Here is a 27821-nt window from a genome sequence, read left to right as displayed (position 1 = left end):
AAAGTGGGGATGGAGAGGAAAAGCAAGGGGGGGAGGCGGGAAAGAGCCGATGGAGGATGAGGACCCATAAGAGGAGTGGAGGGTGCTGGGCAGACGCGACAGGGAGTGGGGAAGGCAGAGGTGGGGAATACAAAAGGACTCGGGGGGGGGGGGGGGGGACATGGTGTATGAGCAATGGTCGTAAAAAGAATCTAGCCGACAGGGACCGGAGACGAGTTTCACTCCTTCCCAATGACAATCGCTTTCAAACCAGACAGGAATTATTGCTGTCCTTGACGCCAGGTCCATCTAAACCAATTTCCCAATGAACAATGAGAACGGAACTGCTTGCAGTGGACTTTTGGAGTCGGATGCCACGCAAAAGCCATTACTCACAGCGGCACACAGCTCTGCCAGTCTCGGCAGTATTTGGAAACGATAGCCTCGTTCCCGAAACCCTAATGAACACGGTCATGTGGTCAAGTCAGTTAACCGATCGGACTGTGTGGACGTTACAAATGGGCCAAACAACACAGAAACTGGAGGATAACAGAGTGATGGTGTGTAGTGGGCCCGGCTAATCCCGATTTTTCCTCTTTTCAAATGAGCATGCAATCGTTTAACACGGAAGTGGTTCTATGAATTTTTCGGGGTGGTTTTGCCACGACAGGGATCCACTGACTCAGGTAACCGTGAACATCAACCAGGATGTTTATTTCAGCATTCTTGGTCACAAAGTATTCCTTTCTTCTACATTTTCTTGATGAATATTCTGAGGACACTTTTTCCAAGACGACAACAGCGTTATTCAAGAGTCGAACGTATGCCTTCCTGATTTGACGAACACTCTGGCACCTGACTGCACCTCGATTAGTCCACTAAATCCCCAGCCAAATATGAGACTTGATCATTTCTTCAATCACGCCGTTAGCGACCTTGGCTATGGAAAGGGGTATCGTCTTCACACATCTTGTGATAGCCTTAGACGGGATTTCTTAGTGATGCGAGCGTCTCACTTCTTTTGTCTCGAGGTTTATCGGCAATTAACCTGGTCATCTCTGTCAGGCGCCAGTGGAGGTCTGAGAAATAATCGGTGCCTGAATTCCAGCAAGATTAGTTGGATACGATTCAAGCCTTTTCACGTGAACAATTTTCCTGACGGGTGGAATGTCCTACACCCAGGTGAACTGTTTAATCAGCTATTTTTACTGTACCGCCGTAGAATAACTCACTGCGCATTAAATCATGCACGGGGCGCCTTGGTCAGACAGTGGACTCGTATCCGTGATGAAAACGGGTCAAATCCCTATCCTGTTGTACGTAGAAGTTTAAGGTTTTTCCGTAGTTACATTGAGTCGATTAAGACACATGCCGGATGGCTCTCTCGATAGCATATGGCCAATTTCCATTCCAGTCGTTCTCCAACCCAGACATGTCCTCTATCTCCAATGACGTTGACACCGACGGGAATTAAACTCTAACCTTCATGACTATTTTTTTATTAAGTCAATGTAAACGCAGAGTCCACGCAACATGTCCAGTTCGACCAAACTAATGTTTCCCATAGTCGACAGTTAAGCCGTGATTGTGTGACATTTTTTCTCGGGGTCCATATCAAGAGTTTCGTGCGCACTATCTCAAATTCTACCAAATGTGAGCTGACTATCCGAATCAGCGTATGTATCACGATGTGAACCAAAATGATGTCATGCTCGGCTCAGTTGGACGGGCTTTGCTACATAGTTAAAGCGTTATTTGTGTAAAGTTGTGGATATTCATTCCTAGAACCTTATAGGCGTCTTACGCGCATAACTACTAAACAAGTAGTTCGAAACAAAAATTCATTAGCAAAAAGAACCAGCTGCCCAACTAACACCACGTGTAACAGAAACGCACATTGAGTGTTTGTGATAGGTTGCACGTAGACGGACGTTTGGAAGTAATATTGGTTGCCTACAAGCAACGAAATGTGACCCGAGTTTCGTGTTGAACATCTCTCTTTCGCTGTGTCATTACCTTATATAGTAACATATGACGAGAGAGACGAACTTGTTCAGCTACATACACGCGCTGTAAACTACTGTGAGGTGCGTGGCAGAGGGTAATTAGCATTTTAACGGACGCTAGTGTATCTTCCCACTCCACTCACTTATTGAGAATGACCACTCAAATGCCTCCTGCGCTAAACATATGTTAGGTCTTCTTTCCGTTCCAATCATGTATTGAGAATTACTGCTGAAGTGCTTCGGCGCGCTGCAATTAGTCTTATCTTGTTCTCGAAATTCCTACGGGGGTGATAAGTAAGGAGCTGAAGCATATTTCTAGAGTCTGCGCATAATACTGTGTCTTGAAACTTTGTAAGCAAGCTTTCGCGAAATAGTTGGCGTCGAGTTCTTCAAGCGTCTGCCAACTCAGGTTTTTCAGTATTTCCATGAGGCACGCTATTTCGTCAAACAGATCTCTGACCTTTTGTGCTGTCTTTCCTTGTATGCGTTCAATATTCCCTTTAGTTCTATTCGTGACACTCTGGCGAGAAAGTACATGGCTTTTAATAGTGATATGCTTCCTTTTTGTTACAGCGGCAAACAATTTGTCGCCCTTGGGTAATCAGCCGACCGGCGGACAGAAGACTAAATATAAACAAGTCAATGACACGACACTGTTATTTTTTATCGCGCTCGGAATTCGGTCAGAGCCAGCTTAGAGCACGTGACCTGAAGCAGCGATCTAGGACCGAAGAGCAAACAGTAAACACACAAGGCACCACAAAAATAAGGAACTGAGCGATAAAGAGAGAGGTTATCCACACTGTGTTCTTTAGACATTTTCTAATAAGTGAAATGGGGATATTCATTGTCAGTTCTACAAAGAAGTGGCATTTTAGCTTTACCGTTGCTACACGAAGTTCAGTGTGCCGACATCCACTGGTGCGCAAAGCTTAAGGACGAAAGTAACTTTCGCATGATACATCACTGCCAAGTAAAGTAGCTACATGAAAGAAAGACCTGCTAAAGCATGGTACAGAAGGTAAGTAAACGAAATACGCAGTGAGGCGAATAATGGCACTTTCGTTCAAAGACAATAACTGCACTCAAGTCACCGGGATTGATGATGGACCTCTGGGCACTACGAAAGATGGAACATGGTTCTTAACATGGTGTGTGATCACAACGAACGTGTTCCTTGGCCACGAGGTTGGTGAGGAGTTCTTGTGGCAGTGCGTTCCTCCAGCAGCGCGGTCGACACCTGCTGGATGGCGATGGTGGATGTGGACGTGCTCCAGTACGAGATCCCAATACATCCCACACGAGCTCGGTGGAATTTAGCTTGCGGGAACCGGCAAGCCAGTCCTGGACCACCAAAACGATCACGATCGACAGAATTCCTGGGTGCCTGACGTGTTTCCACCTCTCGACATATCAGGGTAAGTCCAGCACTGCCATCATGGTCGTCTTGTGATCCAGGTGTTATGGTGTTGGGAGGCATTACGTTGTATACAGGGTGAAAAGTATTTAAACCGACAAACTCTAGGAGGTTGTAGGGGACATCAAAACAAATATTTTTCACTAATGTCATTTTTTCCTATGAGGAGTATTTAAACCGGTAGAGGAAGATTTCTCTGGCGGCAAATTAATTAAACCAACGAACACTTTTCCATTTTTTTATGACCAAGAGACAACACATGAACACAACCCAATTTCAATTACAGTAGGTTTTCAATAATGCCTGCCGGCCGTAATGGCCGTGCGGTTCTAGGCGCTACAGTCTGGAACCGAGCGACCGCTACGGTCGCAGGTTCGAATCCTGCCTCGGGCATGGATGTTTGTGATGTCCTTAGGTTAGTTAGGTTTAACTAGTTCTAAGTTCTAGGCGACTGATGACCTCAGAAGTTAAGTCGCATAGTGCTCAGAGCCATTTGAACCATTTGAGCCAATAATGCCTCCATTGACACATAAACAAAGGGTACCCAGTCGGATCATGTTCTGTCCGACACGGGCAAAAACCCCAGGAGTATCCCGAATTGTTCCTGCTGCTGCTGCTACTATCCGGGCAACCACATCCTCTTCTGATGCAACAGGAGTTGCGTAAACAAGGTTGCGCATCTCTCTCCACACAAAAAAGTCCAGAGGGGACATAGCTGGGGACCGAGCAGGCTATGGTACAGGACCACCTCTGCCAATGGGAATCGTCGGTCCAGGAATCGACGCGCACGACGACTGAAATGTGCCGGCACCCCGTCATGTTGGACCACATGCGTTGTCATGTAGGGAGCGGGACGTCTTCCAGCAAACCTGGCAATGCTCTGTCGAGAAAATTGTAATAGTGCCTGCCATTTAATGGCCTAGGTAGCAGATAGGGCCCAGTTAAACAGTCCCCAACAACACTGACCCACACATTAACGAAGAACCGCACTTGATGAGCGCTAGTAACTGTGGCATGTGGGTTATCCTCACTCCAAACATGCGAATTGTGCATATTGAAGACTCCATCACGCCCGAACGTTGCTTCATCGATAAACAACACAGAGGATGGAAATGTAGGATGCATTTCACACTGGTCCAGGTACCACTGCGAAAACTGTGCTCTAGGTGGATAATCACGTGGTTTCAGGTTGTGGACACACTGTAAGTGAAATGGACGTAACAATTGCTCCCGAAGGACTGTTCTTACATTCGTCTGATTCGTCCCCATCTTACGTGCAATTGCACGAGTGCTGATTGAAGGATCCCGCTCGACATTTTGCAAGACAGTTTCAGCGTTCTTACTGTGCGACGGGATCCCTGTCCAGGTAATCTGCTAAATGACCCGGTCTCACGCAGACGTTGGTACACAGCAGCAAAAGTCGTATGATGCGGGATACGGCGATTAGGATATTGTTGTTGATAAACCCGCTGTGCAGCTCGTCCGTTGTGCTGCGCTACTTAGTACGCACCAACCATATCAGTGTACTCACTCCAGGTGTATCGCTCCATTAGTAAACAGAGAAAATGCACTGCTACACTGGTGCACAGCAGTTGCCTACAACTGAAGATCGTAATACGGCCTCTAACAACTGAAGATCGAAATACGGCCTCTAACAACTGAAGAGTGTAATACGGCCTCCACCGGTTTAAATAATCCTCATAGGAAAAAATGACATTAGGGAAAAATATTTGTTTTGATGTACCCTACAACCTCCCAGAGTTTGTCGGTTTAAATACTTTTCACCCTGTAGATGTACAGATCACCAAATCTTTCAGCGGTCAACGTTATCGTGACGCTGTACTTGTTCCCCATTAACGCCTTATCACGGGTACATTCTGCTGTGACTTCATCTTTTTTATGGACGACAGTGCGCGACCGCATCGAAAAGCGCGAGGTGGACGAGCTCTTGGAACGAGAGGGTATCTGGCGAATGGACTGGTCTGCCCAGTCCCCGACTTAAATCTGTTCGAGCACGTGTGGGATGTGCTGTGGAGACGTACTGCAGCGCGTCCACATGTACCAACGACCGTCGAGCAGCTGTCAACGGCGCCGGTGAAAGAATGGAACGCCCCGCCACAGGAATTTCTTACCAACCTTGTGGCGAGCATGGGAACACTTTGCAGAGCATGCATCGCTGTTTGTTGTGATCACACAACCTTTTAAGAACCATGTCCCACCTTTTGTAATGCCCAGGGGTCCATCATGAATCGTGGTGACTTCGGTGTAATTATTGTCTTCGAATACAAGCGTCATTTTTGTTCGTCTCATTGCGTATTTCTTTCAGCTAGTTACTGTATTACACTGTATTGTACTGTAGCAGTTGTTTCTAAGTACGGCCAGAGTTTCATGAGGCTATGTTACATGGCAGTGGCACTTCATGTGAAAATTACTTTTATTCTTAAGCTTTGCTCCTCGCCGGCCTGAGTGACCGAGCGGTTCTAGGTGCTACAGTCTGGAACCGCGCGACCGCTACAGTCGCAGGTTCGAGTCCTACCTCGGGCATGGGTGTGTGTTTAAGTCCCGTAGTGCTCAGAGCCATTTGAACCTTTTTTTTTTTTTGCTCAGTTTATATTGCGGTAACTAATTTTTGAGACGACGTACAGAAAGTTTACGACAGCGCATTTCCTTACGACGTTACCGTATTTTCGACATGCGGAAAACTTTTTTTGTAATTGATTTTAGGTGAACACGCTGTGCGGACGAAATCTTTAGAATAAATCATTTTCTGATTTGGTCCAAACTGAAACCCTGGTGGAGGTCTTTAACATAGAGTTAAATTGAGTTTCGCTGCTGAAATCGGTCCTCTCCTTTCGATAATGAGATTTTCACTCTGCAGCGGAGTGTGCACTGATATGAAATTTCCTGGCAGATTAAAACTATGTGTGGACCGAGACTCGAACTCGGGACCTTTGTCTTTCGCGGGCAAGTGCTCTACCAACTGAGCTACTCAAGCACGACTCACGCCCCGTCCTCACAGCTTTAATTCTGCCAGTACCTCGTCTCCTACCTTCCAAACTTTACAGAAGTTCTCTTGCGAACCTTGCAGAACTAGCTCTCCTGAAATAAATGATATTCCGGAGACATGGCTTAGCCACAGCCTGGGGGATGTTTCCAGAATGAGATTTTCACTCTGCAGTGGAGTGTGCGCTGATATGAAACTCCCTGGCAGATTAAAACTGTGTGCCGGACCGAGACTCGAACTCGGGACCTTTGCCTTTCGCGGGCAAGAGCTCTACCAACTGAGCTACCCAAGCACGACTCACGCCCCGTCCTCACAGCTGTCTGCAAGGTTCGCAGGAGAGCTTCTGTAAAGTTTGGAAGGTAGGAGACGAGATGCTGGCAGAAGTAGAGCTGTGAGGACGGGGCGTGAGTCGTGCTTGGATAGCTCAGTTGGTAGAGCACTTGCCCGCGAAAGGCAAAGGTCCCGAGTTCGAGCCTCGGTCCGGCACACAGTTTTAATCTGCCAGGAAGTTTCCTGTCCTTTCGCTTTGCCGTGGTAGGCGTCTTGTCAACAACAGAATGGTTGGGAGCATTATCAACAACTATTGTTGACAGCACAAGCATGTAAAGCGCAAACCATTTCTCTCAACTGCCGTCGTACGCCAATCCCCCGACCGCGAGAGCGACTCCAAATATTTTCACCGTAACACATTTCATGTACTTGCTTTTTACATTTGTTCAGTGTCATGCAACACACAAGAGGCTGTAGTAATAATAGACGAAAGACGAAAACTGCAACTGTAAGAAATGAGAATAAACAAAAGGTCAGAGCGTAACGAATCATCCCATACGACAATAAGCCAGCTGAATCTTCAGCATAGTGCAAGCAGAAAATGAAATGCAGGGAATGAAGGTATGGCAGATACTTGTGGCGATTGCTTCGGCTACAGGTCTCGTCGAGTTGTCTGAGGCGTCCCGTGCCTTTCTTGTGAACGTCTTCGCACGACTCCCTTCGTAACTGTCAGCCATAATGCAATTCTGAACAGAGTATAGTTAATCCTTTTCTCGTTGAACATTTGGTGCAAATCGTATCAGTATTAAATATCTATTGCCCTCTTGACTTACATGTTTGACTTAATTGTTTTGAACTTTTCTCTGCTGCCACTATTTTGTATTGGAAGGGTACAGAGTGGTGCTGTGTCATGTATAAATCAGTTGTTATTCTGCTTGGACAACAATCTCCAATAGCGCTGGTAATTCAACTCGTAGAAATCTGTGCTACACAGCACGAGTATATGAGTCTGTCACCGACAATTCCTATCCATTCATTGATACTGAAGCCCTCATTTCTCTAACAGCTTTCCTTTAGCACATTTACCAACCATTTTTTAAGAACAACAATTACTGATAGTTCTTCAAGACATAGAATTAGGAGTTAATGCATGTGTCTAACAATAAGTTTTTTTAAAAAAGATAAATAAATTCACATATTTCTACAGCAGGAAGTACTGGTCAAAAGCGGAAGAGAAGTTCCTGTAATGTCCAGAAACTTACACCTGTTGAGATACGGTCGATCTGTCCTCTCGTTTCCATCTGTCTGTTACGTAGAAGTAGACACTATAGGTAGTGCTGATTAAGATTACCACGCATACCTACTTCAGTCATTCTTCACTTTTTCAAATACACCCAGCTCAATTCGAATTTCGCCATGTATATTTGTCACAGGTTCCTATAACGTCTGCACTTTGTTGATGAGTTCGGCATAGACCAATGCCTTTGAATATCCCAACAACCAGAAATACAACGGATTTAGATCCGGTGAATGGGGAGGCCATGCTGCTGGATCTCCATGAAAAGTTGTTGTGAGGTAAAAAAACGGGGTGTAACTTCATCATGTATAAGTCAGTCATTGTCGTTCTGTAAGGATAACTATCTCCAATAACGCTGGTAATTCATCATGCAGAAATAGATTATACACAGCACCAGCATATAAGACTGTCACTGACAATTCCAGCACATTCACTGATACTGAAGCAATTCTCTTGCCCCACCTTCACGACTGTTAGAGGATTTGCATCTGCCCATATGTGCGTATTGTGGTAACTTACTATGCTATCTCTTGTAATGGCCTGCACCATGGAATACTACACATTACTCGTTACAAGTAAAACAGCCCACATATCAACAGGTATTAGTTAATGGAAATTTTTACTCTAGTTTTGACCAATACTGTCGCCTGTATGAATGTGAATCGTTTCCTTTATCGAGCGAGACTGCTAAACTCTACGTACATTTATGAGTGTACTAATAAGATAGTGCTATACTAAGAGTGAGATGTGGCATGAGCCCACTCTCATATTTCTATCTTACTCTAATTCGGTTTTCCTCTCTAATTGCATGCGGTGAAAAGTTGCTATTCCTTCACACACGGACTTCCCACGCAGCGTCTCTCGTCACCCGGGTGGTCTGGTGACAGGCGGGTTCTGCTGATCTTGAAAGGGTTAAGCCGACGGGTGTGAGGGAGTCGAGTGGATGCTTTCCAGACGCTGACATTGTCATATGAGCGGGGGCGACACGCCCACAGGGGCCTGACAGAGTGGCTGGGCTAGAGATTCCGTTAATTCGCAGAAACTTAGTGAAAACATTTTCTGGTGGGCTACCAGCGACGAGGCGTGGGAATGACTTGTGTTCCCAGGCAGTCTTGGCGGGTAAATTTCCGCGTTTTCTGCAAAATCGTAACTGTGATTGGCTTGCTCAGGGGATAGCTCCGTGACGTAGCAAAATCGGCGCAGAAATTGGCGCCAAGTATCTCCATTGGTGGAATAGTAGTGCTCCGGTAATAGAGCGGAATTTTTCGCCGGTTTTCGAGTTGGTGATTGGATCGTTTAACCACGGTCACTGTCGTGGGGGCGGGAATGTTCTGTGTTTGGCATGTACGGGTGCTCTTGAGCGGAGTCGGCTCTTGCCTTTCGGTCAGAGTAGGTTACAAGACTGAGCTCTCGCTGCTCTGGACAACCTGCCTTCCATTGGCTGTCTAATATACTTTCATTTAATTGTAACTGTTTGATGAAGTTGCTGAAGTTTCGACTTCAACATAACTTTCCGAGTACAGTTAGCAATTGAGCGTTCTGCATACAAGCGGCCTATGTTGTCCATCTTGAGCAGTTTTGGCTAAAGTTGACTGTATCGGAGTTACTGTGTGACTTCGCTTGTTAAAATCAATCACTGTACCGTCAGTGATTGTGTGGCGAGCCTTCTTTGTCTCTCTCAGAGGCGCATTTGTATTGATAGGAAGTCTTTAGTCTGGAACAACCAAACCAGGATAATTTGTTTCGGGCTATACTCACGACATTATCATCACCACGATGGGACGTCTAAGCAATCAGCCATCGCCTCCGGTACGCCAGACCGTGTCCTTGCAGTTAAGAAGACAGCTTGGTAATGTATGTCCGCAACACTGGCAGTTAAGGAATTTTGCTCTGCGATAATCAGAGCTCAGCAGAGCGCGCCTGTTCCCTCTTTTCTTACATGGTTCTGGCTTGGATGTTGATTGTCTGAGTTCCTACTACTGTGGCATTAATTATGTTGGGTTGGCTGGGTGTTTCTCTTAAGATTTGAATTGCAAGGAATTGGCTCAACATACCACATGGTCATAAACGTCACAAGCTAGTTTATGGACAACTTCACATTCACAACATTTATTTGAGTATCCAATTTGACGTATTGTAAATGTTTCATGTGTTTTGTTTATTATTTTGAGTTTAGTCATCATAAATCAAATTGTTATTTTGGACAGAACTTTCATTCTGTGGATCGGTAAAGCAACCCTTTCATTTCTCACTACGTAATGAAACTTCCCTTATCAAATTAATTTCTATCAAATTAAATTATTGCAGGTGCCAGACTCTTTTCTACGCCACTTGCAGGATCGATTACAGTCAGTTCGCGTTTCTTCTTAATCCATGTGCAACAGCAAAAGTCGGAGTTAGAAAAGGGGGGGCTTAGAGCATCATTTCCATATGAAGATTTTTGAAGAATTTAGTGTTAAATACACTGCTAGCCCCGGCACCTCGCAAGAATGATTTTTAATGCAGTATTGGGAGGGGAGATAGTTACAATCTGAAAAGAAGTATGCACGAAGATCGTGTGGTGTGCGCGCTCGTGCATGCTGGCCTTTTACACTGTCCACATTGATACAGATCGTCAGCTAACGCCACGCGGAACTATCAGCGTGCTTACGCACAGTCTCCACTGAACCTCAGGAGTTGCGCACAAGGCCGGCGGTGGGACTCACTTATCTTGTCACCAAGCGCGGTCCTCCTCGAACCCCCACACATTCACGAACGTTGTTCTCCAGTACGTGATTTTGATCACTCCGTACATCTGTGTTATACGAGTTGGTGATGTTTACATTTTGACAATTTTTCGAAGCTCGCTTTTAACCCGTACTGAAGGGGCAGAAACTGCGTTTAAATTCACACCTGGATCTTGTGACACGTCCCGCCTTGTGATGCAGCTCACACTGACACGGTAGTGCTGCAAGAGGTGCGGTGCATCGTTTTCTGTCGCGCTGCCACCTCTTCGTTGCAGACCGTATCTTACAGCGCCCTATGCACTGCTTAGTAAGAAATGCGGTATATCGAAATTATTTTTAAAGCTGAAAGCAGAGTTACATCTAATTCAAGTCCAGACTAAGTAGAATTTAAATAGTGAAGGTATCCAAAGCTGCCCTGCACTCGAGGCTGCAGACACAATCATACATAATTATGGGAAAGAAATTTTGCCTCAGATTGTAATTCAATGGTCTTCATTTTATTTTCCATTAACGATTTCGAAGCTTCCAACTTCATCACCATTTGTCAAACCAGGTGCATGCTGTAACATACATATCACACTTCGTTTTGATATAGAGGGTGATTCCGTTGCCCCTACGTTTGGGTTTTATGCTGCCCGCAATGCCTTCAACAACCACGCGCGAGGATGTCATACTCTCGCTCGCTACACGCAAAACATAAGTCCTGCAGAAAAAATGAATAGGACCTTTTTGTAGGAAATTTGATGAAGTTAAATTTTATACTGCGATCCTTTTTCGCTGGAGGCTACAGTTTTCGAGTTATTCATGAAAAAGTACATACTTGAAGATTACTTTTGTACGTTTTTCTGGAATAATTCTAAAACAACGTCCTCTGGCGAAAACATACCCCAGTCCAACATTTAACTACATTAAATTTCCTACAAGAAAGTCCTGCACAATTTAGTTGTAGGACTAATAGTTTGCACATAGCGAAGCAGAGAATATGAAAATCTTGCTCGCAGTATTTGAAGGCAGTGCAGGATGCATAAAACTCGTAGGTATAGGCAGCTGAATAACCCTGCACATCAAACCGACGTGTGGTGTGTACGTTGTAGTGTGCACCTGGTGTGACAGTGGACGCTTTTGTAGGACAAGTGACATCAACAATTTAATTCCCATGTCAGAGAAAGTTTCTTTCCACAAATTATCCATACAGCTGCGTTTCCTATTGCACCATCTACGGTGGAAAGCTACAATCATACATGCTGTGGTATATTTATCTATACGACAGGTATTCCATCTTTTGTTTGTAGTGTAAAAACGTTATTCACAAATCAACATCAAGTACTATTCCCGGCAGTAATATATTAACTGCAGTCTAAAGAAAAAGTAAGTACAGACTAGTTTAATAATGCTCTATACACCCACTTTCTAATGTGAAAGGGAGAAGTGATTTTAAAAGATAATGCCATATAGAACTCTTTGTTTCTTTCGTTGACCACTTCTAAGCAGGTTCAATTCAGTTTGCAAGTGAGTGATGGAAACAAATTTAAGGTGCCGCTAGTGATTTTTTGGACCATCGATTCACGCTAATTCCTATTCTGTTTTCAGTGTCGTTAAAGGGATTCTAAATCGAAATAAAATAATCACAGGCCTTTCTGAAGTAAATATAAAGTCATTTCTCGTCTAGATTAATCTGTTGAATGAACTTACGTTTTCAGTATAGGTATCTTTCTAAATTCATTTCGCGTACCTACCGAGTTGTTTTTGTGAGAGTTTTCAACATTGAGTTTTCAGCTTCTTCCATTTTCCACTGCTGTTTCTGATCATAGGCCTAAACGACTCCCATATAAACGTCTCCAGCCATATTTCTTTCTTCCTTTTATATAACAGTTTACAATAATTCTTCTGTCCAGGCAGCATTTTATTCGTAGTAGGCCACTTTTCCCCCGCATCGATATGTTGTCCGTCTCTGAGGACAGCAAAGGGTCCTAAAATATTGAATCAGAATGCATATTGTCTTGTCTATCTTCAGTGTGTGTTCATTACTTTGTTCGTCGTCTTTCATTGTCACATTCTCAGGAGTCGCTGTGACTAAAAGGTCGCATAGCGGATGGAAAATTGGGATACTGAATATTTTGCTTTTGTTTTTGGTATGTTTCCAAATATTTTCAAAAGACGGAAATGACACTCTGTTGTGTATTCCATTGCTTCTCTTCAAATAATGGAAACAGAAAAAACATATGAACGTATGACGTGATCCCTTTGATCAGTCTGTCTGCAGCGTAGCACAAGTAAAATAGCTTGTGTGTGTGTGTGTGGGGGGGGGGGGGGGAGGGGGGGGGGAGGGTATTTCTTGTCCTGGTCTCCAACTTTACATTCAATATGAAGTTCTTAACACATCTTTCCAGGAGAGCTAATTTTGTTTCAAAATTAGATATCCACAGATATAACAAAAAAGTTGTGCCACCAACAGGTTCGAGGCATTTATTCTGAATCAACGGAAAGCAAGAAGTGTCACGAACCTAGGACAACGAAGAGTCCTTTCCAGCAAATGTAATCGGAACTGTAAATACTGATACGCAAGTACCAACTAGCAAAACACAATGCGATACTGCAGATTGGAACATGACTAACTGGGAGCATTGCTAGACCTCCGTCATTTCCTGGAGGCGAATTTCCGAAATGACTGTCACTCATAGCAAGTACTCGTACATAATTTTTGTTTTTGTTTTTTGTTACATGTGGAGCAAAACTGAACTCAGTCCAACAGAATAAGCGAAGTGCAGTGTTTTCAAGGATTTCGGTAGGGGGGGAGGGCGGCCGGACAAGCCGCAAGAAAACTGGGCTTTATAAATAAAAACCGATTTCATTTTCGAATACAGCACCACAACGGCGCTTAAAATGTCTTTCACATTTTTTGTCACAAAAACTCTGTTGGCCAGTGTAATGGAAGAGTTAGGTCTTTGTCAGGCGACGTATGATTATGACTGACACAAGCTGATGTTTCGCAGTGACTTGCTCAAGTCTTAAATGTGTTGTCGCCACGATATATTTCGTCCGCCGAACAACTACGTCCATGTAAGTTCCAAAATCCACATGAAATTATAGGAGGTAGTTTAAAAGATACTTTAGGAAAGTAAAGTCTGCAGCGACCGTGAGATGGATTCGTAAGTTTTTCTTTAACTAAAAGCCATGGCGTAGTCTGTAACCGAGCCAGAATTTACTGCCGTGAAACGGTATGTCGAAATGTGGTGTCAGCAGACTCCATTACCTCCTCCACAGAGGCAGCATCTTTCTCCTAGGTAGCACTTGTCTGGCACAACTTCTCTACTGAACAGCAAAGGCGCTGGAGTTTTTCACATAGCAACCGCATCGCCCCAGAGGCAGCGGGAATTGTAGGAACACTCCGTTCCATACATACTGACTCCGGGTAAATACAAGCTTGTAAATCGTTAGAACAAAAGCATTACTTGCCAGTAACGCTTCTTTAGTCGTAAAGCTTGTAGTATATGCAACGTCTTTAGACTATGGCTTTATCATCTACATCAATAAACGCTGTTGCCGTATCGGTAGGATTTCCTTCCGATTCACTGGATGTGACAGTGTCAGTGTCTTCCCACTTTTTGACACTGTTTTCAAGTCCAACCTGTCGCATTAAATCGTCTTCGAATACTTTTCCGTACACACACGCTTTAGTCCAGTTGTCTTTTGTGCAATTTCCTTTCAGTCTCTTAAAAACGTTAAACGAAAGATTCTTGATATTTCTTTCTGATACATATTGTTTGACTATGTTCCTAATCAGTTCGATTGGCGTCAGATCGCAGTTAGAGAAAAGCAGTCATAGGCTTTTCTTTTAGGAATCTCTCCGACGTGCACATGGATTAAAGTTGATTTGCCCTACCATATTCTAGAAGTCATAGTGAGGTCTTCGTGTTCTCTTCTTTACGGAACTTCAGAATCTTATATGTGAGTTTTCTTGTCTGTGACTGTGTCATCTGCAGCGCTTTCTTTGGGGGCCGCTCCATTCTCCCAATTTAGCGATCTATATATGGTGTCGCAGGAGAAATGTTCACTATTCGGGATATGACAGGGACGATCATTTGACGCGAAAAAGTCCAGTAAACATTGGCTCCAAAATGTATTACTTAAGACCTATGAGCCCGTCATCTTCGACGCTTTGAAACTAATGTCTTCTATTGCAAGCTTATTACCTTCCATATTTTGGGAGGAGGTAATATTGACCAAAACAAGAAAAAAACTGTCTAGTAAATATGGACTCTAAAATGCATACCTTATGAACTGTGGGCAGTTGTTCAACAGAAAAAAATGTTTTTCACAGCAGCGAAGATGAATAAGTGCGTGTAGCTCTTAAAATATGCAGTTTTAGCCCATGATTGCTGGATATTTTTCTCTTGTTTTGGTCCATACCAGCATTTCTCAAAACATGGAAAGAAAAGAGCTTGTAGTAGAAGATATTTGTTTCACAGTATCGAAGACGAAGTGCTCATAGCGCTTAAGGAATATATTTTAGAGCCCATTTTTACTAGAAATTTTTGCTCCGAATGATCGTTCTTGTCATATCCCTGAATAATGACCATTTTTCTAGGGACACCCTGTATGATGTAAATACTGCTGTGCACATAAACATTGGCTTGTATACATTGAATGTTTCTTATGGTCAGGAGACAGCAATATTATCTGATCGGTAGTGTTTGCTTGTTCATTATCATTATCTAGGGTACACGCGTAGCCTTCTGTCACTCACCACCTGCATCAAAGCAGGATTTCAAAGAAAACTTAAAACCATAGCTACAATCATTGACCTGTCAGCGGACGACGATACAATGGGGAGAGAAGGCGCGATATACAAGATTACTCGACGTCGTGTCAAACGAGCGAGTGTTTCATGTAATCATGGAATACGACATTAACTTCACAGGAATATTAAAGAACAATCTGTTGTAGGAATCAGTACTTGCTCCACTTCTCTTTAGTTTGTACATTGCAGACATGCCGAAAACAAAATCAAGGAAGTTTGGGTACGACGACGCCTGGGTAGTTGGAACAAGGTGTAGCTCAATTAAACGGAAGAAATCCTAAGAACAAACCTCGTTGTAAAAGCAAAATATTTTCGCAAGAGAAGCCTTCACCCAAACGCCATCAAAACGGAATTTTCGACCTTCCACCAAAACAATAAACTCGTCGAAAGAAATTCAAACTATAATTTGAAAACACGACACTTACAATAAATAACCAAATCACTTGGGTGTAGCCGTTGACAGAACTCTTGCTTTCAAAAAGCATCTAACAAAATCAAACGAAAAACTGGAAACAAGAAATAATATTATCTAAAAGCATCAACACTCACCCTACATTCTTCTTCTCTTGGTCTTGTCTTCTCAACAGCCGAATATTGTGCCGCTGTTTTGAAAAAGAACCCACAAGCACAAGAAATAGATGTCCAGCTACATAACACCATGAAAATGTTTGCTGGAGTTACCAAGCCAGCTCCTACGGAATGGCTAACAGTAATAAGCGATATTCCACCCTTCCTTCAGCCTGTTTACGCTTTTGATTTGCTACCCTCAATTTCAGTCCCTTTCTCGCCCATGAGTAGCTGGACACTAACTTTGGTTACAATAACAGCTTTAACATATGACCAAATTTGTTTTCGGGGTTTTGGTTTCGTGAGAGATCTTTCGCTAATATTCTGCTGCGGTAGTTCCTCTCGGTTCCTTTAGGAGCTTCTTTACAGTGGCTGTAAACCATGAAGGGTTACTCTCATCGTGAACTTTTCTGATAGGAACATATCTATCAAGTGTTCCGTCACCTATTCTTTTAAATTTGAGTCACAGTTCTTCTATATGCTTCTTTCTAGAGCTAAATATTTCAAGTTAGTTATGGAAATAAGACTCTGTTTCCTCTTTATATAGTTTGTTGAACATATAACTCTATGATTGTTTTAGTTGCTCTTTGTACAATGGTAATCATTGTTGCTACAACTGCCCCTGGTTCTGAGTCGAGTGGAAGAACTGAACCTAAGACTTCGAAGATTAGCTTGCGCCCTAAAACACTAATCATCATCGAAGATTAGCTAGGATAAGCTAGAAAAAATGGCCCAAATGGCTCTGAGCACTATGGGACTCAACTTCTGAAGTCATTAGTCCCCTAGAACTTAGAACTAGTTAAACCTAACTAACCTAAGGACATCACCCACATCCATGCCCGAGGCAGGATTCGAACCTGCGACCGTAGCTGTCTCGCGGTTCCAGACTGCAGCGCCTAGAACCGCACGGCCACTTCGGCCGGTGATAAGCTAGACTGCAACTTCCTGGACTTGGGCCTAGAGCTGAGAATTGTAGTGTGTCCTTAAATGGGTCAGGTGTTCACCATTAGCCAATCCTTTTGATATACACTTATATGTTCCCCCAAAACCTTTCTGACATAAATTTCAGGTGTTATCGAGCTTTCTGTATCAGCTATTGTGTTAGCCCCATTGCTTTTTAGGAGTGCTTCAAACTCCCTTTTTGTGGATGCTTTGGCAGTTAATCACTAGGATTTTAATACTTTCGCCTATAGATGGCATTTCTTGGATCTTATACTAACACTTTTGGGTCGCCCACAGGTATCGTTATCTGGACTGGATGGAGAGTCTCCTAAACTAAAACTTCTGTCTGTCGCCGGAGTGACCCAAGTATGTCCTCGGAGCCAAGACGAAAGGCACCGATTGCTCCAACGTGCGCCACAATCTGCCTTTGGTTGCATTCTTTTCCCTCTTCAGCATGGTGATGGGTATATCACTCTGAGTTACCCTTGCTCCCTGTTCAAAATGACTCTGAGCACTATGGGACTCAACATCTTAGGTCATAAGTCCCCTAGAACTTAGAACTACTTAAACCTAACTAACCTAAGGACATCACACACACCCATGCCCGAGGCAGGATTCGAACCTGCGCCCGTAGCAGTCCCGCGGTTCCGGACTGCAGCGCCAGAACCGCACGGCCACCGCGGCCGGCCCTTGCTCCCTGTCTCCCCTGTACAGAGCACCTACCCCTAGCATGGACACGTCATTCGTGGTCAAGCACAGGAGTAGTGATGATATCCACAGAAGAGAAATAGTACCTGAGATGAGACTGATATCTCTGGTACAGGACTGTCGGGTCAAAATGGTTCAAATAGCTATGAGCACTATGGGACTTAACATCTGAGGTCATCAGTCCCCTAGAACTTAGAACTACTTAAACCTAACTAACCTAAGGACATCACACACATCCATGCCCGAAGCAGGATTCGAAACTGCGACCGTAGCGGTCGCGCGTTTCCCGACTGACGCGCCTAGAACCGCTCGGCCACTTCGGCCGGCCAGGACTGTCGGGAGCCCTCCAAAAACACCCATTCGCAGCATCTTCCAATCACCTGACAGAAGTAAAGGCGATTTCCAGATGTTTACGAGCAGCAACTAACTCATCCCCTGTTCGAGAACAGCATTCACAGTGGGGCTGCATTTGGCTGGTGCAAAGTTTTACGCAGCAGTAAACAAAGAACCTTAAGATAAGTTTGCTAATTCTCTTTTAATTTCTGGATCTATTAAGTTAAAAAAACTGAAGCAATTAGTACATGAAATGAGATTTTCATCAGGGCAGTTGACATATCTGGGAAAAAAGTTACTAAACTTGAAGCTTTTGAGCTTGTATGCGCTAACAAACTCGAAGCTAGCGTTAATTTACGACAAATGAGATAATATACACTCCTGCTGAAAGGAAAAAGTAAATGTAATATGATATTTTAGTTGTAATATGATAGATAACTATAAATCACAAAATGCCGATTTACTACGACATATGCTACAATCTACAACTTAACCTTCGAAAATACTCACAAAAGTACGTTTGTTCACATTGACACTCACTGAAGTTCGGGAGCCCGAATTTTTGAACGAGGACATTATCACTAAAATTGTATAAAGCATAAATGTTGATTAAGACTGACACTATAACACAAAATACGTTTTTCGTGGCACTCAGCATTCGAAAATACACAGTATATCGCGAAATAAGCACGAGTTTGATACAATAAATACGCAAAGCACATTTAAATTTTGGGCTTAAGTTTGCGAGGAGAATTTATCTGACACACGCAGATTTACTCGGACACAAAGGAAATACCAGAAGCCAGCTTATATACGTAAATAAACGTACAAGTTACATGGATTTTACACTTATCTGTTTTCGTGACGCTTTGGACACCAGCGTGCCAAATGAATGCTGTAGCGTCAGTTTATCTCATATAAACGACGTAAAGAACTTCCATTCCGTACTGAAATTTTTCTGTACGAGGGGCTAACCGTACTATGACATCATCAAAACGTAGGTGGTTCAGATATGTTCCGATAACACTACCTGCTTCTTTGTTTTCGCAGTTTAAGGATCTGAAAACTTCCTCCAGCACTACTTGGAATTGCTTCTATGATATCAAATGTCCTTACGTGAATCGTCTTTCAGTTCTGAAATTCTTCGGCTGGAAATGAATACTGAACTATATATTCTTCAGCACACAATACTATGATTGGTAAAATCAATATCTTGTTTCCTAATGGTTGTTAATGTAGAGTTCATTTAAACAGAATCAAAACCACTCAAAATCCAAGAACGGTAGGCCCAGTGGTATGTCATATTTATTGTTCCTGTCTAATTTCGACTACGGCTTGCAAATGGTCCATTATGCTTTATCCATTGCCGATGCCAGCTTTTCCCATTGGTTCATTAAAATCCCAACATGTACTTCTCTCTTTAGAGTGCACAGTGTTGAATCGTTCCCTCATCGTACCGTAGAGTCTATCCCAGTAGCTTGCGGTCATTTTATTCCGTACTTTGTTGCCATATTAAATGAAACTTGGCTTGTGAAAAGCGCTCGTCCTTCACTGCAATACGCTACTTCGGTTATTTTAAAATTTATCACTACGTAAAGCTATAGTCGAAAGAACTGTTAATATTCTCATACCACATGAAATTTCTGCTCGGAATCCCGTACTAACTAGAAAGAGAGACATTTGACTCACAAAACATTTAACTCCAGAAAGTGAACAGTTCAGCCAAAAGAATTGTCTCTTAGTGTTACGTGGTGTAGACGGCTGCGTTTCCTTGCTCACTGGACGCGAACGTAGCCTATTGCACGCGATCTCAGCCATAAACATCCGGATCTGTGACGTCAATTTGAATTCAGTTATGTGCAGCGCCCCATCTAAAGCACGCAAATTCGAGTAATCATGAAGCGTGAAGAGTCACATTTCCTACTGCAGCAACCGACATTCTCGCCTCTCCAGGCGAGGTAATTATATCATGCTGCTGAGGTACACGAATCGCCAATCGTAAAAGACATCTCATGTCTCCAACATCGGAATTTGGTGATCAAGTGAAAAAGTGCTAGTAACGCTATCTGCATTATGAAGACGCGGGACACAACTACCTCATTGGAGTTTCCTAAGGTCGTACAATTTTCAGTCGGTCAAAATCCCCTTTCCCCTTCTCTCTCTCTCTCTCTCTCTCTCTCTCTCTCTCTCTCTCCCTCCCCCTCCCTCTCCCCCTCCCCCTTCCCCTCCCCCTCGCTCCCTACCTCCCCCTCCCGGAGAGGGGCTCCCTCTTCCGGTACATGGGAGAACTGTGCTGTGAAAATTAGGAAAAATGGTATTAACAAAAGAGAACTGTTCCCGCAGATTGCTTCTGATCTGTAAACAGTGTCTTAGTAGAGGAGCAAAACCGGTTAATTTCGATTCTCTCGCAAAACAGATTGTACAATTAGCTAAGTGGGTATTAAAATTTCTCTGTGATACACCGCTTATAGCGTGGATCGGAAAGAGCTTGCAAACAGAAACCATGAAGGAACGGAAAGTGAACGGCCTGTGCTTCAACAAGGCCATGTAATGTTCCATAAGTTATGTGCAGCTCTGTAGTAACAGGTGGTAGCTTTTTAAGACAGATACTGACCACGCCTCTGCTGAAAAAGAGCTAAATTCTCTCATAAATCGAGATGTGAGATAAATATAATTGATCAGGGATCTATAGTTTAAGGTGTAACAGATAAACCTCCAAATATATTTAAATAACTGTGAGAGACTTTGATATTTGATTCAGAAAAGACCTATGAGCATTAAAGAGCAGATCTGCCCATTCCATATACGCAGATCAATTAACACAAAAAAATGGTTCAAATGGCTCTGAGCACTATGGGACTTAACATCTGAGGTCATCAGTCCCCTAGAACTTAGAACTACTTAAACTTAACTAACCTAAGGACATCACACACATCCATGCCCTAGGCAGGATTCGAACCTGCGACCGTAGTGGTCGCGCGGTTCCAGACTGAAGCGCCTAGAACCGCTCGGCCACGACGGCCGGCTCAATTAACACAAGAAACTCACCACCTCACTGGAGTTATAACAGAGATGAAAATCTTGCGCAGTAATGACAGAAGAAATGGAATGTTGTGTCAATCTACTCCTCCACTGCCTGTCTCTGCTCTGTCAATCTCCTCCTCACCAGACATCTGTCAACTTCGCCCTCGCCTCTCTCTCTGTCTCCACCTTCCCCTCCATCTGTCCCCTCCTTCTTCTCTCTCTGTCCATCTCTTCCTCCCCTCCCTCTCGGCCCCCTCCCCTTTCCTCTCTTCATCTGCCCACGCCCTCCTGCCTACTGTCTCTCTGTCCAGTCCCCTGAGGGCTGGTACTACTCATCATGCCTGCTATTCAGGGTCACCTACATGTCAGGAACTTAAGTTGCCTCTGACGTGTAGGTTGTCACACAAAGAAGGCTGATGAAGCAGGCAGTAATACTCCTGTTTAAACGCACCTGCTGTGCAACGCAGCCTACACATTAGGGGCTGGAAAACTGTTTCTTACCCCTGATGTGAAGGTTGCCCAGCAAAGCAGATCGATAAGGGAGGCCAATACTGTTCCCACGCAACATGCCTGTCATGCAGAGACAACCCATATGTTAGAGGATGCTTTTACCATATCTCTGCTCCTATTGCAACTAGGAGGTTATAAACCACACAGTGCTGTCTGTATCGATGCAGTTTGCTATTTCTGAGCCATATTTGGATGTACTCGATCCAGAGGCTTGGGAGGTGGTCCCAGACACATACAAATACACTCCACTTTATATATGTGGTGTGAAGTTCACCTTCGAGCATACAACAACTCCACTTACCATACCTCCCCATCCCACTGCTACCTTCAGTCTGCTGCAGTTTTCTTGATCGCTCTCAGTTAACCAAACATGGTCAAGTTCAGTGAACAGCTAGTCTGTAGCTGCAAGGTTGATTGCAGTGAATAGCAAGTTTGTGACATGCAGTTAAGGGAAAACATATTGAAGAATTTAGAGTCCAGAAATGCTTACACAAGAGGTAATATACAAACTTGAAACATAGGAGACATGAGACCAAGTGCACATCCTATGTCCTCTTCTTGTAAATATTTCACATTCACATAAGACATATGTACAAACATACCGTCGTTTGACTATCAGACAGACTCCAGTATGGAGTACATAGTAATAAGCATCCCTGGCATGGAGAAACAAATGAAGGAGTAGAAAACAAATAGGTCATCAGGTCCAAATGAAATCCCAATTCAGTTTTCAATCAGTATTCTATGGCAATGGACCCTTACTTAGCTTGCATTTATCGCGAATCTCTCGCCCAACGCAAAGTCTCAAGCGACTGGAGGAAAGCGCAGGTGACTCTTGTGTATAAGAGGGGCGAAAAAACAGACACGCAAAATTACGGACCTATATCCGTAACATCGGTTTGCTGCAGACTCCTTCATCATATTCTCAGTTCGAATATAATAAATTTTCTTGAGACCGAGAAGCTTATGTCCACGAATCAGCATGGATTTAGAAAGAATTGCTCGTGCGAAATTCAGCCTGCCCTTTTCTCACATGATATGGTGCGAACTATGAATGAAATGCAACAGGTAATTCCATACTTCTAGATTTTCGGAAAGTGTTTGGCACTGTGCCCCATTGCAGGCTGTTAAAGAAGATAGGAACATATGAAACAGGTTTACAGATATGTGAGCGCCTCGAAGACTTTTTAGGTTATAGAACTCAGAACGTTGTCCTCGACGGCGTATGCTCATCAGAGATAAGGCTAACGTCAGCAGTGCTCCAGGGAAGTGTGATAGGACCGCTGTTTTCTCTACATACATAAATGATTTGGCGGACAGAGTAGGCAGCAATCTGTGGTTGTTAGCAGATGGTGCTGTGGTACACGGTAAGATGTCGTCGTTGAGTGACTGGTGACTGTATGAGGATACAAGATGACTTAGACAACATTTCTAGTTGGAGTGATGAATGACAGCTAGCTCTAAATGTAGAAAAATATAAGTTAATGTGGATGAGTAGGGAAAACAAACTCGTAACGTTCGAATACAGCATTAGTAGTATGCTGCTTGACACAGTCAAGTCGTTTAAATATCTGGACGAAACGGTGGAAAGCGATTTGAAGTGAATCGAGCCTGTGAGGATTGCAGTTAGAAAAGCGAATGGTGGACTTGGCTTTATTGGGAGAATTCTACGAAAATATGTTTCATTTGCAGAGGAGACTGCAAGTAGGACGCTAGTGCGACATGTTCTGGAGTACTACGTGTGTTTGGGATCCGTACTAGATCGGGTTCAAGAAAGATATCGAAGCAATTCAAAAGTGGGCTACTAGATTTGCTGCTGTTAGGTTCAGACAACACGTCAATGTTACAGAGATGCTTCGGGAACTCAAATGGGAATCCATGGAGAGAAGGCGACATTCTTTTCTAGGAAGACAACTGAGAAAATTTAGAGAACCGGCATTTGAAGCTGACTGCAGAACGATTCTGTTGCCTCCAACATACATTGTGCGTAAGGACCACGAATATAAGTTACGAGAAATTAGGGCTCTACGGAGGCATACAGATAGTCGCTTTTCCATCGTTCTGTTTGTGAGTGGAACAGGAAAACAAATGACTATACGGGGTACCCTCCGCCACGCACCGTAAGGTGTATTGCGCAGCATCGATGCAGATGGTGACCCTAAAGTATTGTTACAAAACACTATGTATCACAAATAGAAATGTCTATGTTTAAGCAAGCAATTATTTTTTGCAGGCCTATGAAAATGCCTAAACAACTGGATTAAACATATTTATACACACACTCCGTCTTCAGGCCACGAGTGGCCTGCCGGGACCATCCGATCGCCGTGTCATCCTCGGTGGAGGATGCGGATAGGAGGGGCGTGGGGTCAGCACACCGCTCTCCCGGTCGTTATGATGGTATTCTTGACCGAAGCCGCCACTATTCGGTCGAGTAGCTCCTCAATTGGCATCACGAGGCTGAGGGGGGGGGGGGCTGAGTGCACCCCGAAACATGACAATAGCGCATGGCGGCCTGGATGGTCATCCCGACAGCGCTTAACTTCGGTGATCTCACGGGAGCCGGTGTAACCACTGCGGTAAGGCCATTGCCTAAACATATTTGGTTACAAATAATAATAAAAAACCAATTTTAAACGAAGTGTGATAGTAGTTTTCATCTACAAGAAAATCAAAAGAAAACTTCTTGACCAAAAGGTTACAAACGCTAAGCACAGCTGTGCTGAGTAGGAATTAACTGCCGGAAACTGAAACACTGGGCGTGGTCGACATACAAACCGTGTTTGTGTGAGGCAAGGATTCTGTATCTTTAGCTGCTTTTATTCTCTGTGTCAGTTTCACTCGCCCCCTGCCGGACGTTCTAATACCCTTCATACTAGGTACTTTTTCTCTTTAAGTTACACATGCTTCCACATACTAGAAATTTTGTGGTTTCAGTCATCTACCTGGTTCTTCAGCTCTCGTGTGCTGCTCATCAAACACTGGCCCGAAAGTAATTTCTTTATTCATCTCCCATAATTCTGTTTCTTTTTTTGCCTGCTACTGCAGCCTGATTAAGACCGACACGTTTGGTTTTATGCACTTTTCTCACAGGTCTCTCACGTTAGCCTGTACAGTGACGCAGGTATTTGGTGATGAAGTGAGCTTGTTATATCGTCATGTTATTTTCAGCGTCTTGCGAGTTTTAGGACCAGTGTCAGATGTCAGGCTGACTAGTTCTCCTGTGATACCTTCAATATTCCCGTAATTTCATAGTTATTTCGCAGGCAGACGTCATAATGTGATGTCAGTTTCTTTGTAAGGATCGCGGTTGGACGTGTTGATGACTTGAATCTTATATTTAGTCGGCATTAGCATCGAATGATCACCTGATCCGCACGTAAACTCAGGTTTACGGCTGCGGGAAATTGACGGACACTTCCCTCGTAAGCCCTGCGACAAGACGTGACGGAACTATTGTGACAGTGTTAGTTAGTGTCCGATTGTGGCGCGGGAATGAATGGTGTTTAAGAAAGCGCAAATCGACAACTTCGGTTGTGCTGGTGTCTCTATCTCCGCAAAGGCTGACATGTTCTTACGTTAAAGAGCTGTCGCTGTTAACATCTACCGAGACTGGTTCAGAAAACGTGGAGAAGTAATGAACCGCGGGAACGGCTGTAAAGGGTTGCGGGAAGTTGAACTTCAGAGCAATAGGAGGTATCAGTCATTTGTAGGTGTCAAAAGACGAAGTATGGCTAATCCTGGATCAATGTCTCAATATGATATGTAAACGCACTTTTCCATAGTATTACACGTTGTGCTGTAACATGCTGGAAAGGTTTTTATATAGTTTATTTACTACATTGACAAGTGCTTATAGTACTGGAGGCAGAAGAACAGTTTAACCAGCAAAACATATCACACGCTTCAATTAAATTGAGGCGAAACGCGTGTGACAAAACTAAATTGCTTTTATTCAGTTGCAAACTGAAGTTATCTCAATATAATTAATACTGTATTACTGGCAACGAAGGATTGACAAAACATTAAACACAGCGTAATATATTTTCAATTCTTTCAAGACTTAGCGATTTATTTGGGTATACTTTGCAATTAGTCGCTTTTTTAAATTTTTCATAAGATTAATTTTCTGTACCATGAACTAATTTTCAAGCCACTGCGGGCTCATCATCAGATAAAGGTGTTACAGGAACATTAATTGGACCATGTGAAGCTAGGCACTGTGGTCGTGGTGAGTCTGATAATGTAGGCTATTCGGAAAGTAAGGTCCGAACGATCCCGAAATAGAAACCACAGTGAAAATGTGATGAAGCGTTGTATAGATGTATTGGACAGTGTCTCTAGTATGCCTGTCAATAGTTCTTTTCGGTTCTGAGTGCACTGTTTGCACGTAAATATCCCTAGAAAATAGTGTCTCCCACCAAGTATGAGTGACAGAGATTTTACCTGATTTCATGTAGCCCACACAGTGTAAGTGTCATGCATGTCTTTCCTCACGACAGTTCTCGGCCACGCACTGCAATGGCAATGAGGACTCTCTTGCAGAGTTTTCGATGGGAAGTGTTGGGTCACCCACCGTACATCTTGAACTTGGCTCCCTCTGATGTTCGCCTCTGCTCACACGAACCGCTGGCTATGGAGGCAACATCTTAGAACAGACAACAAACTGCAGAGCAGGGCAAAGAATTGGTAAGAAGCACCGGTGGCTGGTTTTTATGACGACAAAGGTATTGGAACGCTACTACAATGCTACAACAGATGTCTCAGTCTGGGCGGCAACTATACAGAGAAGTAGTTGGAATGCGCATCTAATTGTTACAAATAAAAGATTTGATTTTCACTGCGGTTTTCATTTTGCAACTGATCAGACCTTACTTTCCGAAGAGCCCTCGTACACACGCTTACACTGTATATTCATATATATATTCATATATATAGCTGCACTTGGTTTCACACTCATTCATAGTATGTAAACAATTAAGTTTCAATAATATAACTGGGAGTAGCGAGGCATAAGGGTAATTTATAATGTTTACGAAAAGCGGACCCCAACAACGATACTTACCTCCAAGGTAAGCGGTTATTGAATATAAGAGACAATTTTAGGTACAGTCAGAGTGAAGGATTCCCATTCTTGTTCCAGCTTACAACTAAATGTCACAAATGACGTTTACGTATTATGAGTGACTGCGTGAAAATAATTTCGTAACTATGACTGGTGATAGAAACTGTCATTTCGTTAGCGTGATGGAAAAGTTATATCACATTGGTGAACGTAATCAAGCTCGTCACAAACGCCGGAGGCTTAAAGGATAAATTCAGATAGATAACGTAGCGCGTTTTAAAAGAAGGACATTAGCGTGAGGGGGAGGGGGGGGGGGGGCACAGACCTGTTGTACGTAGATTTGGGTGTGTGCGTGAATGAGTGATTATGTGGACAGAGTGAAGGCGAGCAGAGGGGGCAGAGAGGGAAGGGAGGGAGGAGTGACATTCTTCAGATCGTTAGCCAGTTCCCAACAGTAAATACACTACTGGCCATTAAAATTGCTACACCAAGAAGAAATGCAGATGATAAACGGGTATTCATTGGACAAATCTATTATACTAGAACTGACATGTGATTACATTTTCTCGCAATTTGGGTGCATAGATCCCGAGAAATCGGTACCCAGAACAACCACCTCTGGCCGTAATAACGGCCTTGATACGCCTGGGCATTGAGTCAAACAGAGCTTGGATGGCGTGTACAGGTACAGCTGCCCATACAGCTTCAACACGATACCACAGTTCATCAAGACTAGTGACTGGCGTATTGTGACGAGCCAGTTGCTCGGCCACCATTGACCAGACGTTTTCAATCGATGAGAGATCTGGAGAATGTGCTGGCCAGGGCAGCAGTCGAACATTTTCTGTATCCAGAAAGGCCGTACAAGACCTAAAACATGCGGTCGTGCATTATCCTGCTGAAATGTAGGGTTTGGCAGGGATCGAATGAAGGGTAGAGCCACGGGACGTAACACATCTGAAATGTAACGTCCACTGTTCAAAGTGGCGTCAATGCGACAAGAAGTGACAGAGACGTGTAACCAGTGATAGATACCCCATACCATCAAGCCGGGTGATACGCCAGTATGGCGATGACGAATACACGCTTCCAATGTGCGTTCACCGCGATGTCGCCAAACACGGATACGACCATCATTATGCTGTAAACAGAACCTGGATTCATCCGAGAAA

General features: G+C 43.7%; 1 protein-coding gene and 1 non-coding gene across 2 annotated transcripts in view; both read left to right on the top strand.

Moving 5' to 3' along the window:
* Nucleotides 1-27821, top strand: part of LOC126483874 (uncharacterized) — a 300856-nt gene that overhangs the window by 6226 nt on the left and 266809 nt on the right. The gene's annotated exons all lie outside the window — the stretch shown is intronic.
* Nucleotides 6819-6893, top strand: Trnas-cga (transfer RNA serine (anticodon CGA)). The gene has a single exon. It is a non-coding gene; the product is annotated as a tRNA-Ser (tRNA).

Source organism: Schistocerca serialis, chromosome 6 (assembly GCF_023864345.2).
Source record: "Schistocerca serialis cubense isolate TAMUIC-IGC-003099 chromosome 6, iqSchSeri2.2, whole genome shotgun sequence".
Taxonomy (NCBI): domain Eukaryota; kingdom Metazoa; phylum Arthropoda; class Insecta; order Orthoptera; family Acrididae; genus Schistocerca; species Schistocerca serialis.
This window is presented reverse-complemented; position numbering and strand designations above follow the sequence as displayed.